Below are 5,000 nucleotides of genomic sequence, written 5' to 3'. Positions count from 1 at the left end.
CGGCCCGGCCGCCCGCGCGACGCGCCCATCCGCGCGGGCCAAATGCGCAGAACCGAGCGACCACGCCGCGGCCGCGCGCGCGCCAAGGCGCGGGAGCACGACGAAGCGCGCGCCCGAGCGGCCGATCGGCCCAGCGCGCCCGTCCTTGCGCGTCACCGGCCAACGGCCCCGCGCACGCGCGGCGCGCCCGCCCGCGCGGCGCGACCATCCGCGCTGGGCGACGGGCTCGGGCGGAAGGCCCGCCCAGGCAGGACACACCCCCTTACCTCCCCAGCGGGGCATCCTCCGAAGGCCCACCCCAAGGGCTCCAGCGAATCGAGGAGCATTGCACACGGAAACGGCCCGGACGCGAGTCCCGGTCGCACGGGGTGCGCATCCGGAACGTCCGGGACGCGCTTCCCGGGAGGGCCGATGGAGGGAGCCGAAGTGGCGCACGGCCGCCGGGCACGGACGGCCGAAGGCAGCGCCCGTGCGCCGGGAAGTCGGCAGGCGCGTGCCGGCTCCGTCGGGGACGAAATGTGCCGGGCAAGTCCGCCGCGAGGCAACGGTCCTGTGCGGAGTGGAGCGGAAGGCCCGCCGCGGCGGCAGCAGACCCCCCCTCCCTACCACCCCGGCGGGGCATCCGCCCAAAGCCCACCCCAAGCGTTCCAAAGTACCGAGGAGCGTTGCAAACGGGAACGGCCCGGACACGCGACCCGGTCGCACGGGATGCGCGTCCCGGTCGCACGGGTCGCGCGTCCCGGGAGGGCCGACGGACGAAGCCGAAGTGGCGCACGGCCGCCGCGCACGGACGGCCGGCGGCGGCGCCCGTGCGCCGGAAAGTCGTCGGGCGCGCGACGGCTCCGTCGGGGACGAACGGTGCCGGGCACGACCGCCGCGAGGCAACGGACTTGTGCGGAGGGGGGCGGAAGGCCCGCCGCGGCGGCGCCAGCCCCCCCTCCCTACCACCCCGACGGGGCATCCGCCCAAAGCCCACCCCAAGCGTTCCAAAGTACCGAGGAGCGTTGCAAACGGGAACCGCCCGGACACGCGTCCCGGTCGCACGGGATGCGCGTCCCGGTCGCACGGGTCGCGCGTCCCGGGAGGGCCGACGGAGGAAGCCGGCGCACGGCCGCCGCGCGGACGGCCGGCGGGGGCGCCCATGCGCCGGGGCCTCGGCGGGCGCGGGCCGGCTCCCTCGGGGATGAACGGTGCCGGGCCCGCCCGCCGCGAGGCGACGGACTTGTGCGGAGTGGAGCGGAAGTCCCGCCGCGGCAGCAGCAGCCCCCCCTCCCTACCACCCCGGCGGGGCATCCGCCCAAGGCCCACCCCAAGCGTTCCAAAGTACCGAGGAGCGTTGCAAACGGGAACGGCCCGGACACGCGTCCCGGTCTCACGGGATGCGCGTCCCGGTCGCACGGGTCGCGCATCCCGGGAGGGCCGACGGAGGAAGCCGGCGCACGGCCGCCGCGCGGACGGCCGGCGGCGGCGCCCATGCGCCGGGGCCTCGGCGGGCGCGTGCCGGCTCCCTCGGGGACGAACGGTGCCGGGCGCGCCCGCCGCGAGGCGACGGACTTGTGCGGAGTGGAGCGGAAGTCCCGCCGCGGCAGCAGCAGCCCCCCCTCCCTACCACCCCGGCGGGGCATCCGCCCAAGGCCCACCCCAAGCGTTCCAAAGTACCGAGGAGCGTTGCAAACGGGAACGGCCCGGACACGCGTCCCGGTCTCACGGGATGCGCGTCCCGGTCGCACGGGTCGCGCATCCCGGGAGGGCCGACGGAGGAAGCCGGCGCACGGCCGCCGCGCGGACGGCCGGCGGCGGCGCCCATGCGCCGGGGCCTCGGCGGGCGCGTGCCGGCTCCCTCGGGGACGAACGGTGCCGGGCGCGCCCGCCGCGAGGCGACGGACTTGTGCGGAGTGGAGCGGAAGTCCCGCCGCGGCAGCAGCCGCCCCCCCTCCCTACCACCCCGGCGGGGCATCCGCCCAAAGCCCACCCCAAGCGTTCCAAAGTACCGAGGAGCGTTGCAAACGGGAACGGCCCGGACACGCGTCCCGGTCGCACGGGATGCGCGTCCCGGTCGCACGGGTCGCGCGTCCCGGGAGGACAGACCGAGCAAGCCGAGGGGCCGCTCACGGCCGCCGCGAGGGACGTACGGCGCCGGCGCCCGCGCCCCGTGGCACGGCCTAGAGCGTGCCCCCCTGCCACCCCATCGGGGCATCGGCGCAAAGCCCACCGCGGGGTAGATAACCGAAGGCAACGAGGGACGGTGGATGCACATATCCGAGCAGTGGCGATAGGGCCGGAGGGAGCACCGACAGGGCCGTGAGATTTTAAAGTACCGAGGGAATTTGCAAACCGGGCCCGCCCCTCCCCCCGTCCATCGCACGCCGATCGGGGGTCCGGCGCCCCGCGGGGGGCTGCCGGCATGCGCTCCCGGTGCAGGCATCGACGAGCCGCCCGCGACCTCCACTCGGGTCCGAGCCCCCAAGCGCGGATGCCGAAACGCGCCGGCCGCGGCAGCCCCACCCCTGCCACCCCATCGGGGCATCGGCGCAAGGCCCACCCTGGGGTAGATAACCGAAGGCAACGAGGGACGGTGGATGCACATATCCGAGCAATAGCGATAGGGCCGGAGCGAAGACCGAGGGGGTCGGGGGGTTTTAATGTTCCGAGGGAAGTTGGAAACGGGGCCCGCCCGGACGCCCGTCCCTCGCACGCCGATCGGGGGTCCCGCACCCCGCGGGGGGCTGCCGGCATGCGCCCCTAGTACAAGCATCGACGAGTCGCCCGCGACCTCCACTCGGATCCGGCGGCGCACGCGCGGATGGCGAAACGCGGCGGCCGCGGCTGCAGCCCCCCTACCACCCCGTTGGCGCGTCGGCGCAAAGCCCACCCCGGGGAGGATAACCGAAGGCGACGAGGGACGATGCATGCACATATCCGAGCAAATACCGAGAGGGTCGGGGGGAAGACCGAGAGGCAAGGGGTGTTTAGAGTACCGAGGGAAGTTGCGAAAGGGGCCCGCCCGGACGCTCGCCGCTCGCAGGCGATCCGGCGGGGCGCACGGAGGGCGCCGCCCATCGCCGGAGCTTGCTCGGTCATCTCTGCCGCACGGACACGTAAGCGCCGCCGCGCAAGGTTCGGCCGGCGGGGCGGACGGTTCGCCGCCGCAGGCCTTTCCCGCAGCCGGAACGTGGGCCCGGCGTTGCGCGCCGGCGGGCCGCGCAATCCGCCGGGGCGCACGGCGGGCGCCGCCCGTCGCCGGGGCTTCGCTCGGTCATCTCGGCCGCACGGACACGTGCGCGCAGCCGCGGAAGGTTCGGCCGGCGGGGCGGACGGTTCGCCGACGCAGGCCTCTCCCGCGGCCGGAACGCGGGACCGGCGTTGCGCGCCGGCGGAAGGCGCGATCCGGCAGGGCGCACGGCGGGCGCCGCCCGGGCTTCGCTCGGTCATCTCGGCCGCACGGACACGTGCGCGCCGCCCATCGCCGGGGCTTCGCTCGGTCATCTCGGCCGCGCCGCCACGTGCGCGCCGCCGCGGAAGGCTTGGCCGGCCGGGCGGACGGTTCGCCGCCGCAGGCCTTTCCCGCAGCATGCGCCCCTTCGCCCGAACGACCGCGGGACTCCGGTACGGCCTAGCCGTCGGCCGCCCGGCTGCAAGCCGTCGGGGCCGCTCGATCCCCGTCGCGTGCCGGCCGCCGCTCGGGCCAGCCGGCCGGCTGCCGCACGTAACCTCTGACCTCATCAGCGGTCGATCCGCACCGCGCTGGTCTTCGGTGCGGACCCGTCGGGGCCGTGCCGCGCCGGCCGTCGCATCCGGTTCCGCAGGCGCCGCCCGGTTGCCTCCCGCCCTCGTGCGCTCGCGCCGGCCGGGCGACGCGGTGCCCGCGGGACTCGGGCATGGTTGAGCCGTCGGCCGCCCGGCGGCATGCCGCCGCCGCTCCGCGCCGCGTGCCGGCTGCGCTCCTCCCCGCGCCCGTCCGCGGGCGGGCCCGCCGCCGCTCGCGCCGGCCGGGCGACGCGGTGCCCGCGGGACTCGGGCATGGTTGAGCCGTCGGCCGCCCGGCGGCATGCCGCCGCCGCTCCGCGCCGCGTGCCGGCTGCGCTCCTCCCCGCGCCCGTCCGCGGGCGGGCCCGCCGCCGCTCGCGCCGGCCGGGCGACGCGGTGCCCGCGGGACTCGGGCACGGTTGAGCCGACGGCCGCCCGGCGGCATGCCGCCGCTGCTCCGCGCCGCGTGCCGGCTGCGCTCCTCCCCGCGCCCGTCCGTGGGCGGGCCCGCCGCCGCTCGGCCTAGCCCCCCGGCTGCCGCACGTAACCTGCGACCTCGTCGGCGCTGGATGCGCGTCGTGACAGTTTTCGGTGGGGCGCCGCGGAGGCGCCGGGGGCCCATGCGACGGGCCAGGGGGCGAACGGAGGGCTCGGTCAGCCCTAACAGGGGACCGGCGACAAAGGAGCGGTCGCGCAAAGCTTCGTAAGGGACCCAGACGACGGGCCTACCGATCCGAAGCACCGCGCACGGACGCGCAGCGGGCCCACGACGGGCCGACACGGAAGGCCCGCCGCCAAGGCTGCAAAACCGACAAAGGAACCCACGGGGACGCACCAGAGCGGGCAAAGCTTTCACCGAACGGGACGGGACCGAGCCCCCGCAACAGGCGAGGGCGACGGATCCGACCAAGTAAGGCCGATCCCGCTCCACGCACGCGCGGCCGCAGGAACTTCGTGAGGGACGGGACGACCGGCCGACCGAACCGAAGCGCCGCGCACGGCCGCCGCGAGGGCCGGCCGGAGGCATAGACCGAGCGCCGCGCCAGCGGAAGGAGCGTGCCGGCTCCGTCGGGGACCACCTGCGCACGGTCCGTCCGAGCGAGCCGACGGACCGGCGCGGAAGGCCCGGCGCCGAGCCCGCAAAACCGACAAAGGAACCCACAGGGACGCACCAAAGCGGCCCAAGATTTCACCGAGACAGGACCGAGCCCACGCAACATGCGATGGCGACGGATCGGACCAAGTAAGGCCGA

This window comes from Phoenix dactylifera, chromosome 10 (genome assembly GCF_051530095.1).
Source record: "Phoenix dactylifera cultivar Ajwa chromosome 10, Ajwa_hap1_PhDact_Kaust_v1.1, whole genome shotgun sequence".
In the NCBI taxonomy this organism is placed as follows: Eukaryota; Viridiplantae; Streptophyta; class Magnoliopsida; order Arecales; family Arecaceae; genus Phoenix; species Phoenix dactylifera.
The sequence above is the reverse complement of the archived record's forward strand: the minus strand, read 5'-3'. Positions refer to the sequence as shown.